The sequence below is a fragment of the Pongo abelii genome, chromosome 5 (assembly GCF_028885655.2).
Source record: "Pongo abelii isolate AG06213 chromosome 5, NHGRI_mPonAbe1-v2.0_pri, whole genome shotgun sequence".
Taxonomy (NCBI): domain Eukaryota; kingdom Metazoa; phylum Chordata; class Mammalia; order Primates; family Hominidae; genus Pongo; species Pongo abelii.
In genome coordinates, this window is record NC_071990.2 from 62803249 (window position 1) to 62824595 (window position 21347).

The following is a 21347-nucleotide window of genomic DNA, read 5'->3' on the forward strand; positions in this document are numbered from 1 at the left end:
CATTGTAGTCAGAGAAGATACTTCAAATAATTTAAATTTTTTGAATGTTTAAGACTTGTTTTGTGGCCTAAAATGTGATCTATCTTTGACAGTGATCCATAAGCTCAAGGACACAATGTGGGTAGACATTGGATAAAATGTTCTGTAAATATCTGTTAGGTCCATTTGGTTTATAGTGCAGAGTAAGTCTGATGTTTCTTTGTTGATTTTATGTCTGAAAGATCTGTCCAATGCCGAAATTGGGGGTGTTGAATTCTCCAGCTATTATTGTATTGGGGTCTATAGCTTTCTATAGCTCTAATAATATTTGCTTTATATATCTGGGTGCTCCAGTGTTAGGTAGATATATGTTTATAATTGTTATATCCTCTTGCTGTATTGACCCTTTTATCGTTATATAAAAATGTTCTTTGTCTCTTTTTATAGTTTTTTCTTTTGCTTGAAATCTATTTTGTCTGATATAAGCATAGCTACTCCTGCTCTTCTTTGTTTTCTATTTGTTGAGATATCTTTTTCCATCCCTTTATTTTCAGTTTATAAGTGTCTTTTGAAGTAAAGTGTATTTCTTGTAGCTAACAAATCACTGGGTCTTTAAAAAAAATTGTTTAACCACTCTATGTCTTTCTGATTGGAGAGCTTATTCTATTTGCATTCATGTTATTATTGATAAGTAAGGACTTACTCGTGCCATTTTGTTATTTGTTTCATGATTGCTTTTTGGTCTTCTCTTCCTTCTTGTTATCATGAAGCTTGCCTATAATATCTTATAACTCATTATTTGAAACTGATATCAACTTAACACTGATTGCATAAACAAACAATGAATGACAACACTAACACAATTTCTACACTTTAACTTTGTCCTCCACTTTATAAGTCTTTGTTGTTTCTGTTTATATCTAATTGTATTTGCTATATCTTGAAAAGTTGTTGAGTTATTATTTTTGTTCAATTCTTTTAATCTTTCTACTTAAGATATGAGTAGTTTATATGCTACAATTACAGTATTATAATATTATCTTTTTCTGTGTACTTACTATTCCCAGTAAGTTTTGCACCTTCAGTTGCTTTCTTATTGCTTATTAACATCCTTTTCTTTCAGATTCAATAACTCTCTTTAACATTTCTTGTAAGACAGATCTGGTGTTGATTGAATCCCTCAGCTTTTGTTTGTCTGGAAAAGTCTTTATTTCTCCTTCATATTTGAAGGATATTTTCACTGGATATACTATTCTAAATAAATGTTTTTTTTTCCTTCAACTATTTAAATATGTCACGCCAATCTCTGCTGGGCTTTAAGGTTTCCACTGAGAAGTCTGCTACCAGATATAATGAAGCTCCATTGCATATGGTTTGTTTCTTTCTCTTAGTGCTTTTAGGATCCTTTCTTTATCCTTGACCTTTGGGAGTTTGATTATTAAATATCTTGAGATACTCTTCTTTGTGTTAAATCTGCTTAGTATTTTATAATCTTCTTTTACTTGAATACTGATATTTTTTCTAGGTTTGGGAAGTACTTTATTAATTATCCCTTTGAATAAAGTTTCTACCCCATCTCTCTCTCTCCCTTTCCTTTAAGGCCCAAAACTCCTAAATTTGCCCTTTTGAGGTTATTTTCCAGATCTTGTAGGCATGTTACAATTTTTAAATTCTTTTATCTTTTATACGTAATCCTTTGATTATGTATAATCACAGTCCTTTGTGTATTTTCAAATAGGCTGTTTTCAAGATTACTAATTATTTCTTATGCTTGATCACGTCTGCTGATAAGAGTTTCTGATGCATTCTTTAGTATGTCAATTGTATTTTCATCTCCAGAATTTCTGCTTGATTCTTTTAAATTATATCAATCACTGTAAAATGTATCTGATAAAATTCCAAATTCCTTCTCTGTGTTATCCTGGATTTTGTTGAGTTTCCTCAAAACAGCTAATCTGAATTCATTTTCTAAAAAAAAAAAAAAAAAAAAAAAAAAAGGTCACATATATCTGTCTCTCCAGGATTGGTCCCTCATGGCTTATTTAGTTTGTTTGGTCGAGGTCATGTTTTCCTGGATGGTCTGAATGCTTGTGGATGTTTGTCAGTGTGTTGGCATTGAAGAGTTAAGTATTTATTGTAGTCTTTGCAGTTTCAGCTTGTTTGTATGCATCCTCCTCACAAAAGCTTTCCAAGTATTCGAAAGGACTTGCGTGTTGTAATCTGTTTTTGGTCTCTGCAGCTGTGTCGACTTTAGGGAGCACCCCATGCCTCATAACACTGTGGCTCTTCCAGACTTGTAGGGATATGACCTTCATGGTCTCAGATAAAATCTGGAAGAATTCTCTGAATGACCAGGCAGAGATCCTTGCTCTCATCTTTTAATTTCTCCCAGAACAAATGGAGTCTGTCTCTCTGTGCTGAGCCTGGGGGAGAGATTATACAAACACCATGGTGGACACCATGACTAGGATTGTCAGACCTGAAGCCAGCATGGTATTTGGTCTCACCCAAGGCCTGCAGTAACCATTGCCTGGCTACCATCTATGTTCACTCTAGGCCCTAGGGTTCTACAATAAGTAGGAAGCAAAGCCAGCTAGGCTTATGTCCTTTCCTTCAGGGTGGCAAGTTCTGCCTGGTTCCAGGCAGGTCCAGAGATACCATCGAGGAGTCAGAGCCTTGAGTTGAAAACCTCAAGAATCTTCCTAGTGCTGTGGCTGAGCTGGTACCAAAGCCACAAGACAAATTCCTTCTCACTGTTTCCTCCCCAAACAGAGGAGTCTCTCCCCATGGCCAACACTACCTCAGGCCTGTGATGTGTACTGGCTGGCTATTGTTGATGTTCACTCAAGGTCCAATGGCTCTTTATTCAGCTCCACAAGACATTTTTGAAAAGCCAAGTTTACATACAAGCTTTGTATTAATATATTGGAAATATAATATAACTGTATTGTAATCCATGATATTTAGTGGTAGCTTGCAATTTAGCAATATTGTGTAATTACATTTTTTGTTTGTTTTATTTTCCAAACTAATGCAAGCCCTTTCCCCTGGTAGTTAGGGTGACAGATGATCATTCTTATTCTTCCCCAGTTCAGACTGAGCTGAAGTTATAGTGAGTTCAACTGTGCTCAACCCCAACCTTCCACCCCCTTGTCTATATATGGTATTGCTCTTACTAGTATTTCAGCTTTATGGTGTTGGGCAGCAATTTAAGATATTTTCTTCTTTACCATACATTTCAACTGTGGCATGAGAATACCATAAGAATGCATAAGACTAGGCAGTTTTCTATTTTCTAGGCCCACCTCCATGGCACTTTTTGGTAAATCTGAGTTTGTGTGTTGGGCGGGGGGTGCGCCGGGGAAGAATCATTTAACCAGTTGATTTGCTTCTGCATTTGGGTTCTTCTGTTCCATTTTGACTGCCTCCACCTCATCCAAGGTAAAGTTGATTTATGTTTTTCCCTGAAAGGATTCTCTATGGCAAGGCCAATTCTCAATTTACCTGTCTCAGCACAAATGTCTACCCTAGGAATAAAAGTTATTGCCCCTGATACCTAAGAATAGTTTGTTTTTCTCTGAAATTAAGTTTTTCAAGGTTCTCTTGTTTGTACTGCTCCTTGTTAGCCACATAAAGTAGTATAGTTATTATTTACTTATTTATTTAAATCATGAGACAAATGTCTTTAACATTCTTCTATACTATGACTGAAAGGAGAAATCTATACATTTACGGTCAGAGTTATTTGTACCTATTTCGTGTTTTAATACCTTTTGCAAGAATAATCACTTGTGCATTGTAATTTCTAATGAATATATATTAATTTTTCTACTTCTCACATTCTAAAAGTTAAACCACTTATTTTGATTTTTCTGTTCTTTTACTTTGGATAGAATTTCTAAAATGAAACAAAACAAAACAAAAAACCTATAAACAAGAAACTGCTGGTAATGGTAGCACTACCAGAGTTTCACCATCAAACATGATGTTGGCTATTAGTTTATGACAGAATGCTTTCACTAAGAATAGATTTACTTATCAACTTAAGAAAAAAATTATTACTAATTTAAGAGTTCTTTACCAGGAATACTTGTTAAATTTATATCACCACTTTAGAGTCATATGTGGTTTTCCCTTTTGGACCCATATATGTGATAAATTATATTAATAGATTTCCCAATATAATACTATTATCTGATTCCTGGAGTGAACACATCTTACTCATATTGGATAATTTGTTTTATTTTCCATTGCAGTTTTGAAATTGATTCTGATGGTGTTATATGGGAGTTTATGTCTGTTATTTTAAAATAGTTTTTTATAGCAAGAATGGGAATCGCTGTCATTTGTAGAGCCACATGTGTTAGTGGCAGATATCATATTTAGTGGGAGCTAATAAGGCTAATGTTTCATTATTTATGTGATACTTGTCAGTAGCTAATACTAATGAATCAAAGTTGAAATAAGACCTGAAACTTACTGTCATTAACATATCCTTTTCATTTCTTAATGTTCATTGTCGATTTTAGCACAAAATTACAGAACATCCTCTCATTTTATCTTTGACAACAAACATCATAATGTGAATTTTCTACTTCCAGAAAGTTTAATTTTTTGAAAATGTCCATTCTGGAGCTATTTTAGTAGGTGATTCCCTAAAATCTTTTTCAATGTCTTTAATGGCTGTTGATTTATCTAAATTTTTACAAATTTCTAATTGTTTGATTCTTAGTAAGATTTTCTTCAGAATATGGTTTATGCCATACTTTTTCACTGTTGACATGGAGGCAATAAAACATACAAATTTTGTAATGTCACAAAAATTGAGATTATAGTACTATTTGTTTGAGTTCATTGTAGATTCTGGATATTAGCCCTTTGTCAGAGGAGTAGGTTGCAAAAATTTTCTCCCATTCTGTAGGTTGCCTGTTCACTCTGATGGTAGTTTCTTTTGCTGTGCAGAAGCTCTTTATTTTAATTAGATCCCATTTGTCAATTTTGGCTTTTGTTGCCATTGTTTTTGGTGTTTTAGACATGAAGTCCTTGCCCATGCCTATGTCCTGAATGGTATTGCCTAGGTTTTTTTTCTAGAGTTTTTATGGTTTTAGATCTAACATGTAAGTCTTTAATCTATCTTGAATTAATTTTTGTATAAGGTGTAAGGAAGGGTTCCAGTTTCAGCTTTCTACATATGGCTGGCCAGTTTTCCCAGCACCATTTATTAAATAGGGAATCTTTTCCCCATTTCTTGTTTTTGTCAGGTTTGTCAAAGATCAGATAGTTGTAGATCTATGGCATTATTTCTGAGGGCTCTGTTCTGTTCCATTGATCTATATCTCTGTTTTGGTACCAGTACCATGCTGTTTTGGTTACTGTAGCCTTGTAGTATAGTTTGAAGTCTGGTAGCGTGATGCCTCCAGCTTTGTTCTTTTGGCTTAGGATTGACTTGGTGATGCGGGCTTTTTTTTGGTTCCGTATGATCTTTAAAGTAGTTTTTTCCAATTTTGTGAAGAAAGTCATTGGTAGATTGATGGGGATGGCATTGAATCTATAAATTACCTTGGGCAGTATAGCCATTTTCACGATATTGAGTCTTTCTACCCATGAGCATGGAATGTTCTTCCATTTGTTTGTATCCTCTTTTATTTCATTGAGCAGTGGTTTGTAGTTTTCCTTGAAGAGGTCCTTCACATCCCTTGTAAGTTGGATTCCTAGGTATTTTATTCTCTTTGAAGCCATTGTGAATGGGAGTTCACTCATGATTTGGCTCTCTGTTTGTCTGTTATTGGTGTATAAGAATGCTTGTGATTTTTTCCCATTGGTTTTGTATCCTGAGAGTTTGCTGAAGTTGCTTATCAGCTTAAGGAGATTTTGGGCTGAGACGATGGGGTTTTCTAGATATACAATCATGTCATCTGAAAACAGGGACAATTTGACTTCTTCTTTTCCTAATTGAGTACCCTTCATTTCTTTCTCCTGCCAGATTGCCCTGGCTGGAACTTCCAACACTATGTTGAATAGGAGTGGTGAGAGACAAAGGGCTAATATCCAGAATCTACAATGAACTCCAACAAATTTACAAGAAAGAAACAAACAACCCCATCAACAAGTGGGTGAAGGATACAATAGACACTTCTCAAAAGAAGATATTTATGCAGCCAAAAAACACATGAAAAAATGCTCATCATCACTGGCCATCAGAGAAATACAAATCAAAACCACAATGAGATACCATCTCACACCAGTTAGAATGGCGATCATTAAAAAGTCAGGAAACAACAGGTGCTGGAGAGGATGTGGAGAAATAGGAACACTTTTACACTGTTGGTGGAACTGTAAACTAGTTCAACCATTGTGGAAGTCAGTGTGGCGATTCCTCAGGGATCTAGAACTAGAAATACCATTTGACCCAGCCATCCCATTACTGGGTATACATCCAAAGGATTATAAATCATGCTGCTATAAAGACACATGCACACGTATGTTTATTGCGGCACTATTCACAATAGCAAAGACTTGGAACCAACCCAAATGTCCAACAATGATAGACTGGATTAAGAAAATGTGGCACATATACACCATGGAAAACTATGCAGACATAAAAAATGATGAGTTCGTGTCCTTTGTAGGGACATGGATGAAGCTGGAAATCATTCTCAGCAAACTGTGGCAAGGACAAAAAACCAAACACCGCATGTTCTCACTCATAGGTGGGAACTGAACAATGAGAACACGTGGACACAGGAAGGGGAACATCACATACCGGGGACTGTTGCGGGGTGGAGGGAGAGGGGAGGGATAGCATTAGGAGATATACCTAATGCTAAATGAGGAGGTAATGGGTGCAGCACACCAACCTGGCACAGGTATACATATGTAACAAACCAGCACGTTGTGCACATGTACCCTAAAACTTAAAGTATAATAATAATAAATTTTTTTAAAAAATTGAGATTATAGTACTATTAATTCTCACAGTTATATGTTTATACTTTCTTTTTTTGGCTTTAAAGATTATTTTATACTTATTTCGAAACATCATAGTTTTTAATGTTTTGTATGTTCTTGAAAATGCTTTGTATTCTTAACTTTTTGAGTAGATTTTTACATATAGTCCATTAGATCAAGCTTGTAGTGTTAGATAATTCCTTTAAATTTAACTTTTTGCATACTTAATCTACCAGTTATAAAACATGTAAAAACTTCATACTACATATCTATTTCTTAGCACAATTATATTAATTTTTGACTTATGTGTTATATAATTTGATGCTATGCTAATGAATCATACATGATTGATTTGTTATAATTTTCTGCTAAATTAAAATTTTAAGAAATCTTTTTGGTGATCACTTTATCTCTAGTAATAACTTTTGTTCACAGTCAGTCATATTAGGAATTATAGTTGAGTTCTACAACTTATTTTTTGTTTGTATTTGCTGCTAAATTTTAATTTTGGATTTTTTAATATGAATCTCTTGGAATTTTTTTGCTGAAAATCTTTGCTTTGGGCTGAAAATATTGTCTGTGTTTTCCTGTCTTATGCTTTCTTTTGGACTTATGTTCTTCCTTTTCTGGACAAGTTTGAAATCAATTCAGTAGACTTTCACATTCTATTTCTCTTCTCAGCACTTAGAAATAATACTCTGAGTTTTAAAATTTTTATATGCTAGACAAACACACATAACTTACCACATTGTAAAGTTAATAAATATATTTTTTCTCCAGAAAAATATAATCACTATATAATATTTAATTCTAAATATTCTATTCAAAATTTCATAGTAATATTTTCCAGTATTTGTATCTATCTCTTTTTTTTGTTGTTTAAATCTCATAGGCCTATTAGACACCATTATCATTGTTTTACTCAGTCAATACTTATTTGATTTGGCAACAAATGTACAATCTTTGTGCTCATCTTAATACTTGTATCACAATGCTTCCATCTGGGATTATTTTCTTCCTGACCATAGAACTTATTTAAAATTTCTTTTATTGGAAACCAGCTAGTCACATACTTTCTCAGTTTTTTTTTAATATCATTAAGTGTATTTAATTTAATCTTGGTGTTTTGTTAATTTCTCGGGGGTAATTATTTTCCTGATGTCATACTGAATATTTTTTTCTGGTCTCTAAAATGGTCACCCAGTAAATGATGCCTTCTAGTATTTATACCCTTTTGTAGACAATTTTCACTGAACTGGTACTAGCAGTATGACTAGCTTTTTACTAATAGAATGCAGAGCAATTGATACTGGGTGACAATTAAGGCCATATCTTAAGAATCCTTGCAAGTTATCATGTGGTGTTAGAATGTTTACTCCAGGGGAATGTCAGCCCTATGTAAAATATCTCCATCACTTGAGCTTACTATTCTGTGAATAAACCCAAGATAGCCTTATGGAGAGAGAAAGGGATAACACATTGTTTCAAGCCACAGATTTTTGAGCTGTTTTATTATGAGCAACAAATAACCAGTATAAAATTAATCCATTCCCTTTTTGTGTTTATTTGTTTATGAAAATATTTTTTTTCCTTAACTAATCTAATTGACATTCCATTAGAGTAAAACAGGATTGAAGTGGGTGAGAGTTAACCAACTGCAAAGTTTGAAGGAACAGACTATACAAAACCATCCTCAATTGCAGGTTTAGAGAGTTCTAAAAAATTCCCTCAGTTTTGATAATTTGCTAGGACTCACAGAATTTACTGAGAAACATTATACTCATGGTTACAATTTATAACAGGGAAATCGGGGTACAGATAAAAATCATCCAAAAGATGAAATACATAGGGCAGAGTTCAGGAGGGTTCCAAACTTCTAAATGTCCTTTCCCGTTGAGTGATAGACAGTGGTAATGCTATTTGGAAATGATGTGTGACAATACTCATGGAATATTTTGAACCAGTGAAGCTCTTGGTGTCCAGTTTTTACTGGGGTTCTATCATATAAGCCTGGTTGACTCCCCAAGTGGCTGACCTCAGTCTCTAACCTCTCAGGAGGTTAAGGTGACCCAATGTCTGGATGCTAATTACATTGTTGGTGTGGCTCAATTCTCTCACCCAAATCATAGTATTACTATCTAGCTGCCCCAAGGCCCTTGAACAAACAAAGATAGTGCTATTAGGCATGACACTCTAATGGCTCAAAGATTACCTCCTAGCAGTAAAGGACAAAAGCCAGATGCATTTGGGCTTCACTAGCTGTATTCTGCTAATTCTCCTTTAAATGGTATTCTAGCTTTATCATTATAGCATTTTTTCACCATGTTTCATAAAATGCCGCCACAAACAAAAACAAATTGCACTATCTTTGCATAAATCTAACTCCAGCTATCAGTTTTCTTCTTTTCTTTTCTCTTTTTGCCTAATAGGACTTAATCATTCCCAAATATTCTGAAGGCCATGAGACAGCATATCATAGAGTGAATCTCAGGCAATAGTAACAGAATTGTTGTGCTTAATGCTCATAGTTTCAAAAGAGTAGAGCACTTAAAGGGGGTAAAATATTTAATTATTGTAATCTACTCTAGGAGTACTCTTACAGTTAGGCTTCCCAAGTTTACCTATTAAAAATACAAGAAAATATTTAAATTTGAAATTCAGATAACCAATATTTTTAAGCTAAGACTGTGTGAAGTATTACATACATATACACTATAAAAATTACAAATTGTGCATCTAAAAATCAAATTGAAATGAGTATTTTTCTGGAAATCCTACTTCAGCTATTCTTTCAATCTAGTGATAGTATGAACTAAGAAAAAATGTGATCATTGATTTGGACTTGTAAAACATTCTTGAAGGTATACAAAAATGTTAAACTAAATATATACCCGTATAGAGTATTATCATTTATTACAACAATTTTGAAAAGAATAAGCTAACTATAGAGTTGATTATTACCCAAAGATTTATATCAACTATTTAATAAGGCTAATTTCAACATTGGTTTCTGCTTTTCTATAATTTCTCAATGCCAAAATAAATAAGAAAATGTTAACATATGATGAGTTCAAACGTTATTAATACTTGTAACATCTCACAAATGTTATTTTTAGGGTATTTCCCTAAAAGCACCCAAGCAATTAAAGCTTTAGGTGACCTACCTGATGATTTAGTGCATTAATATTAAACAATATTCATGGCTGTGTCATGAGCTAAACTCTAGTTTCTCTTAGCATTTGATTTAAAATAATGCGTAATTAACCTTAGCTTCTTTAATAACATTATGCTGTATTTTTACAACCAAATAGTGAAACCTTACTGTGTAACTTCTATTTTACTAGAATTGACATACATACCAAAAATAATTGTTACATGCCTTCTGATAGTTCCAATTAGTTAGCATCATAAAAAAATAGCTATAAACAAGAACAGTATTCCAGCCTGAATCATGAATTATAAATTTACAAATTGATTTTCTTACACTTCTCCATTGACTTGAACCTTAAAAACATGGCATTGACTGAGTAGGTTCTCTATTGTGTATGATGATGAGAAAGAAGCTTGAAAAGACTGACATGACAAAAAATATTGCAATGCATTTATCTTAAGAAGAACTATTGATGGGGGAATCTACTTATTCTCCATTTTTCTAGCCGATCCAATTATTGGAACCCTTTCATTATACTAAGCCATAATATATGGCATGTTCTAAGAGATTTTGTGAAGGCAAGAAAAAAACTGTAAGAAGTAAGAATAAACCAAAAATTTATCTATTTTTGTCTTTGCAAAAATTATAGACACAAGTAGTGTTTAAAAATTGTCTTTCTAATGCTTCCTGTAAGAAATGTGGCTTTCCATTATTTTGTCCCTTTATAGTCATGTCATTTACTCACCCCTTCATTTTTTTACTATTTCAAATATGGATTGAATTCTTAGTACAAAACCACATAGAATGCTATGTTCTGACTATTCAATGATGAATAAGTAACAATAGCTTCTTTCAATACATTTATAAACTAGTGGAGAAAATAGACGAGAAAATCAATTATTGCAACAAAAAGTAAAAACTGCTAACATCAGAGAAATGTATAGTGAGAAGAGAGGAGAATTTTTTTTTCAGACTGTGTGTTAATGAAAGGAAAGTATATCATAAAACATTTCCACAAGGACATCCATAAGCTAAGTAATTATTCTACATTATTTTTGAAAATTATTTTCCTAAATATCTATCGTGGAAGAGAATATTGGTGTGTAGAGTACAGTCATGGGGTGGGATAAAGTTGAGGGAAAGAAAAAAAATTGTATGTGTGTTAGGAATTTCATCCCAGGTCTCAAAAAATATAATATGGGGAAAAACCCAAACTTTAAAAGTAGGCTAAAATATAGGTCATGAAGTAAAATGAGCAAAGCAGTGTTTTGCCTGTGAGTTGTCAGCTACCCAGTCCTGAGATAAAAATATTTAAAATCCATACATATTAAATTCTTGTTTTAACTTACATCTAGCAATTTTTATTTATTGATTTAGAAATGTGAATCAAAGCAAAAATTTTAAACTTTTGTTCATAAAACCATCCCACACTCCCAGGTGTTGACTTTCATTCTCGAAAACTGGGCTCCTTCAAATTAATTCCAAGATATAATCTCAACTGAGAGACACAAAATATATAGGCAATGTCATTTTAAAGATCTGTTGAGTGTTTTTGTTCTGATATTTTGTGGTAGGGCTTACTTAATGACATTTGTTTTATGCCATTAATAAATTATAAGTCTAGGCTTTGCAATCCAATATTACACACATGTAAGAATGTCTTTCCTCATTCTTTTTCGTTGTTTGAAGAGTGACAAAGATTGTGAACAATTAATTGGCATTTTTCAAGCTTTAGAATGTAGAAAACTGTGGTTGTGTACTAGATACGCTGCTAAGCATTTTTAAAGCTATATATTTATCACAAAGGAGGTGGTAACATTATTTTTTCCTGTAACACATATGATGAAACTGAAATTTTGAATTGTTGAGTAACTTATCCAAGGTCATATAGTTAATAAATTGCAGAATTTAAATTACTATTTGGTTCTGTCTGACTCTAGGGCCCATACTCTAAAATATCATGCATTAGTGCATGCTGCAACTGCAACTTACCAAGACCTTATGCCCAGGGGAGGGAGGGAATATCTCTTTGTATAGATGTACATTCTGAGAAAAAATTATAAAATTAGTGAATCTTCTTATTTTTCTTATTTTCTTATTTTCTTGTTTCTGTGTCTTTGTGTGTGTGCTTTTTGGTCTTTCTATTTCATTGTTTTTGCATCTTTTCCTGAGTATCTTTTTCTTTTCCCTCCCTCCTTCCCTCCCTCCCTTCCTTCCTTCATTCCTTCCTTCCCTTTTTTTCTTTGTCATTCTGTCTGATGTTCTTTCTTTCTCTCTCGCTCAGTCTTTTGTGCATACACATGTCATGATGTTTGGATCATGCAGCTTTATATTTAATAAAATCACATAAAGGAAAATAAATGAAGGAAAAAATGCATCATTCAATTCTCTAGTTTTCCAAACTAAGCAATTCATGAAAACTTATGATAGCAAAAAATGTTTGTTTAATCATATGTGTTTCTTTCCCTGTCAAAAGAATTTGAAATGATATCACCATTAGACAAAGTCAACTTAAAACGCAAAGGAACAGTAAAATTATAAGATCCAATTAATTCATTTCCAATGGAGTTTCAAATAAATATAGTTTGTATTTAAGCAAATTTGCTACTTATTTGAATTGTACAACTGTAATATCCACTGGTTTATTAAAAGGAGACATGGGATAATCTACACATAAAAAGTGTTTCTGAAACCCATAGACCTTTAGAAAAAAATATTTCAAACACTGACTAGAAATCATTCCAAAGCCCTGGTGTTCTGCATCACTGTAGGGTGAATATGATTAACTACACTTTATTTTATATTTTGAAAAACTAGAAGGGAGTATTTTGAATGTTTACAACACAATGTAATGATAAATGTATGAGGTGATGAATATACTAATTATTCTGATTTGATCGTTACACATGGAATACATGTATTGAAATATTGCTCTGTATCTTATGAATATGTACAATTATTACATGACAACTGAAAATGAAAGGAAAACATACAACTAAATAAAAAGAAATTATTCTAAAGTTCACATGTAGCAGATATAAATCATTTTGAGAAAAAAATCTTTATCTATAAAAGCTGCATAGTGAATAGTTGCTTGTTTCATGTGAATTAAAAAGTCCTGTTCTAGGAAAACTCAATTAATGATTGAACCGTTGTGGAGGTCCATTACGGAAGTTCTGATAAATAAAATAACATCACTTTCTTTAAGTGACTGCTAGTAAGAAGAGCCTTGCCAGTAGGAGCAAATGCCTATTTTCTTCTCTTTGTTCACAAAGAGAATGGACATTTTAGAAAAGATCAATGGATTACTTTGCACATCACCATAATGTAGCTGCTCCAACAAGAACTTTGGGAAATCAGAGTTCTGTCTTTTTCTTTTTTATTGTAATGTTTTCAGATAACAGTTTTAATAAGAACATGTCAGAATATGTACTACATATAATTGTATGTTATATGAACAAATTAAAAAGCATTTGGAATAATTACTGAACACAGAACAATTTTGTATTATAAAAATAAAAATTTAGATTCCGCTCAAAATAGAAAGATACAGTCCAAAGAAATCAAAATTGTTTAAATGCTGTCTCACTTTTAATCGTGTTCATTCTTTGTAAAATATTTTATAAAATACCTTAAAATTCAAAAAGTTCAGCATATACACTATCGAATACTATGCAGCCATAAAAAAAGAATGAGTTCATGTTCTTTGTAGGGCCATGGACAGAGCTGGAGGCCATTATCCTTAGCAAACTAATGCAGGAACACAAAACCAAATACCGCATGTTCTCACATAGTGAGAGCTAAAAGATGAGAACACATGAACACATAGAAGGGAACAACACACACTGGGAACTTTCAGAGGATGGAGGGGAGGAGGAGGGAGAAATAATCTGTACAACGAACCCCATAACCCAAGTTTACCTATGTAACAAACCTGCACTTGTACCCTTGAACTTAAAATAAAAGTTAAAAAAAGTTCAACTTTTAATATTTATGTTGAACAAAAGCCATGATAATCATGGGCAATATATATTTTGGAAAGTTTATAATGAATTCCCTGGAAATAGAATTAGGACAATCATATGGATTTTTTTCCTAAAGCCATTTTTTAACTGAATATTCATTATTTTGGGCAGTGAAAATATGACCCTGAAAGGAGAAATAAAATTGCAGTAATTTATGCACACTATTTTCATTTTCTCATTTAACAAGTCATGTAGATTTGGTGATATGGTGAGATTTGAGCTTATTTTCTCTGCTTAAACATAAAGTTTATAATTATTCATGTTTTTATAACTGCCAAAAAACAACTAAACAAGATTTAAGCAAAATTCATAAACACAATTAATAAAAAGGAACACTAAATGCTCACTGTCATGACTAACAATAGAATTTGGAACATACAGGGTGGGCACGGTGCCTCATGCCTGTAGTCCCAGCACTTTGGGGAGGCCCAGGTAGGTGGATCACTTGAGGCCAGGGGTTCGAGACCAGCCTGGCCAACATAGTGCAAAACCCCATCTATACTAAAAATACAAAGATTAGCTGGGTGTACTGGTGCATGCCTGTAGTCCCAGCTACTTGGGAGGCTGAGGCATATGAATGGCTTGAACCTGGGAAGTGGAGGTTGCAGTGAGCCAATATAATGCCACTGCATTCCAGCTTAGGTGACAGAGCGAGACCTTGACTCAAAAAAAAAAAAAAAAAAAAAAAGAATTTTTGTCTTTGTGTTATACATGTATATCCTCAAAATTTGCTTTGATAAAAATTTATTTATACTCAAATAAATTATAGGTTCAGTTTAATTACCTATTATAGTAAAACAAAAGAAGAAGAAGTCAAAAATTTCTTAACATTTAATAAACTGACTTATCTTTTAAATATTTTCATGTGTGTATAATTAAACTGACCTAAATCTTGTTAGGTAAAGAGCTCATTCATTTGGAAACTACAGACCTGGTATTTCCACTTGTTGCCCAGCTGCATTTGCCGCTAATTAATGACTCAGACCATAGACTGAGAATGAAGACCTCCTAGACCCTCCTTAGTGCACACCAGTGACTTACAGTACTATTTCTCCTGCCTACAAGGCAGCTCTGCTGTACTTTGGTTTGGTTTTGTTTTGTTGTTTGAGATGGAGTCTTGCTCTGTTGCCCAGGCTGGAGTGCAATGGCACAGTTTTGGCTCACTGCAACCTCTGCCTCCCAGGTTCAAGTGATTCTCCTGCCTCAGCTTCCTGAGTAGCTGGGATTACAGGCGCCCACCGCACGCCTGGTTAATTTTTGTATTTTTAGTTGAGACGGGGTTTCACCATGTTGGCCAGGCTGATCTTGAACTCCTGACTTCAGGTGATCCACCCTCCTTGGGCTCCCAAATTGCTGAGATTACAGGCATGAGCCACAGTGCCTGGCCTGCTGTACTTTTTTCTCCTACCTTTCTGACTGCCTCTGTTACTGGTGCTCCAAATGTGTAGGAGTATTTACTCCCTTCATGATTACACCTGTTTTTAAGATTCACAAATGGAAGGGTGGCACTTCCCAAAATTAGAACGTGTTTACTGGGGACCAGATTGGGCAGTAATTTAAGTTTATAACTCTTGTCACAGGAAGGATTATTCTTTGATGCTCATGACAAACTTTGGTCTCAAGTTAAGTTTTCTATTTGGTTCCATCTCACTTAAGAAACATTTCCTACCTGTCTGAAATCTTTATGTTCTAGAAGTTGGCATATCTTTCATTAACTTTCTTTTATGAGTGTTTATGATCATGAAGAAAACCTAAAAATTAGTCCAAAAACTTCCTCATTAATATGCAAGGTGTATATGTTTTGGCATCTCAGCGCCCTGACTCAATGGTTTAAATTTCTTTTATGGACAAACAATTTTTTATCTCTCCACTCTGAAAACCCACTGTACTTACTTGTATATGGCTTTCTTCTTTATATATCTTATGACATTTGTCTGGATTAAAAAAATGCTTTCCTATCTTTCTGTCAAAAACTTCACCCTATTAAATACCACCTTAGTAGTAGAAAGTGAATTGCACTTTTCCATTAGTATGATAACAGGAAATATAATGGGTATTGAAAGTCCTAGATTGTGATCTAGATTCCTCAATTAATTATCTATGTGAGTGGACAAATTGTTTGTCATATTTGATCCTCATTGAGTAATAAAAATTTTGAAATGGTTTTGTTTTTAGATTTTATCAAATATATGTATTAACACTCTTTATTCAGCTTTACTTTCATAATTCTATGACAGGCCCAGATCTAAAAAAGAATGAAATATCTAGTATCTTTAGCATTAACAATAAGAGAAAAGTGAGGAACTCTGAGGGTGTATTAGGGCTCTCCACAGAAGTAGGACCAAAAGGCTATATAAAGATAGCTAGACATAGATGTATATATAAATATAGACACAGGCATATCTCAGAGATATTGGGGGTTCAGTTCCAGACCGTCACAATAAAAGTGACTATAACAACAAAGCGTGTAAAACAATGTTTCAGTTTGCCAGTCATATAAAAGTTATGCTTACACTATACTGCAGTGTATTATGTGTGCAATAGCATTGTCTACACAAATTTGTATACCTGCAGAAAATACTTTACTACATTCTTCTCATTGCCACATAGCATGTACTGTAAAATTGATCACAGAATTGGACATAAAACAATCCTCAGCAAATGCAAAAAGTAAAATAAAATAAAATCATACCAACCACTCTCTCAAACCACAGCAGAATTAAAATATAAGCCAATGCTAAGATTTTTTGTAACCACAGAATTATGTGAAAATTAAACAGCCTACTCCTGAATGACTTTTGGGTAAACAATGAAATTAAGACAAAAGTCAAGAAAGTCCTTGAAACTAATGGGAACAAAGATACAACATACCAAAATCTTTGGGACACAGATAAAGCAGTGTTAAGCAGGAATTTTATAGCACTAAATGCCTATAACAAAAAGCTGCAAAGATGTCAAATTAATAACTTAAGGTCACATGTAGAGGAACCAGGAAACAAGAGCAAACCAACCTCAAAGCTAGAAGAACAAGAAATAACCAAAATCAGAGCTGAACTAAAGGAGGTTGAGACACTAAAAACCATTCAAAAGATCAGTAAATCCAGGAGCTAATTTTTTGAAATAAAATAATAGACCATTAACTAGACTAATAAAAAAGAATTGAGAAGACACAAATAAACACAATTAGAAATGACAAAGGGGATATTACTACTGACCCCACAGAAATACAAATAGTCATAAGAGACTGCTATAAACACTTGCATACACACAAACTAGAAAATCTAGAATAAATGGATAAATTCCTGGATAGACACACTCTCCCAAGATTGAATCAGGAAGAAACTTAATCCCTGAACAGATGAATACTGAGCTCCAAAATTGAATCAGTAACAAACAGCCTACCAACCAAAAAAAAAAAAAAAAGCCCAAGACCAGATAGATTCACAGACAGATTTTACCAGATGTACTAAGAAGAGCTGGTACCATTCCTAATGAAACTATTCCAAAAAATTGAGGAGGAGTGTCTCCTCCCAACCTCATTCTATGAGGGCAGCATCATCCTGATAGCAAAATCTGGCAGAGACCCAACCAAAAAAAAAGAAACATTCAGGCCAATAACCTTAACGAACATTGATGGAAAAAATACTCCATAAAATACTAGCAAACCAAACCCAGTAACACATCAAAAAATTAATACACCATGACCAAGTAGACTTTATTCCTGGGATGCAAGCTTGGTTTAACGTATATGAGTCAATAAATGTGATTCATCACATAAACAGAACTAAAGACAAAAACCACATGATCATCTCAATAGATTTAGAAAAGACTTTTGATACAATTCAACATCACTTAATGTTAAAAACTCCTAACAAACTAGGTATAGAAGGAACATACCTCAAAGTAATAAGACACATCTATGACAAACCCACAGCCAACATCATACTGAATAGGCAAAACCTGGAAGCATTCCCCTTGAAAACTGGCACAAGACAAGGATGACCTTTCTCACCACTCCTGTTCAACATAATATTGGAAGTCCTAGACAGAGCAATCAGGCATGAGAAAGAAATAAAGGGCATCCAAACAAGAATAGAGAAAGAAACTATCCCTGTTTGCAGCCAATATGATTCTATATCTAGAAAATCCCATAGTCTTGGCTCAAAAGCTGCTTCAGCTGATAAACAACTTCAGCAAAGTTTCAGGATACAAAATCAACATACAAAAATCAGTAACTTTCCTATACATCCTAATAACAACCAAGCTAAGAGCCAAATAAGAAACATAATTTCATTCATAATAGCCACAAAAAGATTAAAATGCCTAGGAATACAGATAACAAGGGAGGTGGAAGATCTCTACAATGAGAAATACAAAACACTGCTCAAAGAAATTAGGGATGCAGCAAGCAAATGGAAAAAGATCTCATGCTCATCAATAGGAAGAATCAATGTTACTAAAATGGTCATACTGCCCAAAGCAATTTACAGATTCAATGTTATTTCTATCAAATGTCCAGTGACATTCATTACATAACTAAAAAAAAAGATATTTAAAAATTTACATGAAACCAAAAAAGAGCCCAAATATCCAAAGCAATTCTAAGAAATAGGACTAAAGCTGGAGGCATCATGCTAGCTATCTTCAAACTATACCACACGGCAACAGTAACAAAAACAGCGTGGTACTGGTACAAAGACAGACACACAGACCAATGGAACAGAATACAGAGCCCAGAAATAAGGCTGCAAACTTACAACCATCTGATTTTCGACCAAGCCTACAAAAACAAACAATGCGGGAAGACTCCCCATTCAATAAATGATGCTCGGCTAACTGGCTAGCAAAATGAAGAAGATTGAAACTGGACACCTTCCTTATACCATACACACACAAAAAAAAACTCAAAATGGATTGAAGATTTATACGTAAAACTCAAAACTATAAAAACCCTGGAAGACAACCTAGGTGATACAACTCTGGACATAGGACTAGGCAAAAATTTCATGACAAAGACTCCAAAAGCTATTGCAACAGAAGCAATAATTGAGAGACAGGATCTAATTAAACTTTAGAACTTCTACACATCAAAAAAAAAAAGCTACCAACAAAGTAATCAGACAGCCTACAACATGGGAGAAAATATTTCCAAATTATGCATCTGACAGAAGTCTAATATTCTACATCTATAAGGAACTTAAAATGGCTATTATTAAAATATCAAAAAATAATAGGTGCTGGTGAGTTTGCAGAGTAAAGGGAACATTTATACATTGTTGGTGGGAGTGTGAATTAGTTCAGCCATTATGAAAAGCAGTGTGGCAATTCCTCGAAGAACTAAAAACAGAAATACCATTTGACCAAAAAAATGCCATTACTGGGCATATACCCAAAATAATACAAACTGTTCTGCTCTAAAGACACATGCACACATATGTTCATTGCAGCACTACTCAAAATAACAAAGACATGGAATTAACCTAAATATCCTTCATTGGTAGACTGGATTAAAAAATGTGATAGTATACATGGTGGAATATTATGCAGTCATAAAAAAATAAGATCGTGTCCTTTGCAGGAACGTGGATGGACCTAGAGGCCGTTATCCTTAGCAAACTAATGCAGGAACCAAAAATCAAATACATGTTCTCACTTATAAGTGGGAGCTAAATGATGAGAACACATTACTAAATAGAGGGGAACAAAGAGACTGGGGCCTATCAAAGGGTAGACGGTGAGAGGAGGGAGAGAATCAGAAAAAAATAACTATTGGGTACTTGGCTTAGTACCTGAGTGATGAAATAATCTGTACAGAAAACACCTGTGACAGGAGTTTACCTATATAACAAACCTGAACATGTACTACCAACCCTAAAATAAAAGTTTAAAAAAAGAAATTTTAAAAACATTCTCTAAAATTTCATACTATAATAAAAACATACTATAAAATAAGATAATAAAGGATGCAATTTTGAATGTTGTTCTTGAGATATTTCAAATTAAATATTCAATTAAAGATTTTGAAGACAAATTCCAGAATGCCTCTCCAAAAATATCCCCAAGAGAAATATTTTAGTAGTAGAAATGAAAAGAAGCAAAATTAGTAACCAATAAAAAAGAGGTTCAATATTAAAATGTTTTTAAAAAGACAAATAAGAAAGTAGTCAGAGGAAAATATCAGAAAATAAAATCACGAGAACATTTATCACAACTGAAAATGCCTATGAAATAACTATGAAATAAGGGAAAATAACTCCCATTGAAGTCACATCATTATGACATGTACAACACCAGTAGTAAAGGAAAACCTAAACACTTCCAACAGGAAAATAGTTGAAGTAATATGAAAAGAAGTGGGAATAAGAATAGTACCCAAATAGTCAACAGATACTACAGTTGAAAAGTTGGGATACACATGCCTTCAAAAATATGGAGGAAAATAATTTTCAGTCTAGAAATCTATAGCCTGTCAGATCATCATTCAAATATTATTCTTGTAGAATTAAGATATTTCTCAGGTTCAAGGACTCAGAAAACATGTCTTCCATTTACTGTTTACTAGAGACAGAGAGAAGCATGCAAATGATAAACAAAACAAAAAAGTTGAAAGGGAAAAAAATTAAAAATTTTGTTATAGTATTGGGCTTAACAACGAAAGATCTATATAGTCAAAATAAAATAAATACAGACTATTTAAACAAAAATATAATATAAACATCAGGTGTATTGGGAAGTAAAGAGGAGTGGTGTATGATATCTAAATTCTTAATAATTATCACATACACCCTCCCAAGACTAAACCAGGAAGAAGTTGAATCCATGAATAGACCAATAACAAGCTCTGAAATTGAGGCAATAATTAATAGCCTCCAATAAAAAAAAGTCCAGGACCAGACGGATTCACAGCCCAATTCTACCAGAGGTACAAGGAGGATCTGGTAGCATTCCTTCTGAAGCTATTGCAAGCAATAGAAAAAGAAGGAATCCTCCCTAACTCATTTTATGAGGCCAGCATCATCCTGACACCAAAGCCTGGCAGAGACAAAACAAAAAAAGAGAAATTTAGACCAATATCTCTGATGATGCAATGCTGGTTCAACATACGCAAATCAATAAACGTAATCCAGCATATAAACAGAACCAAAGACAAAAACCACATGATTATCTCAATAGATGCAGAAAAGGCCTTTGACAAAATTCAACAACCTTCATGCTAAAAACTCTCAATAAATTAGTTATTGATG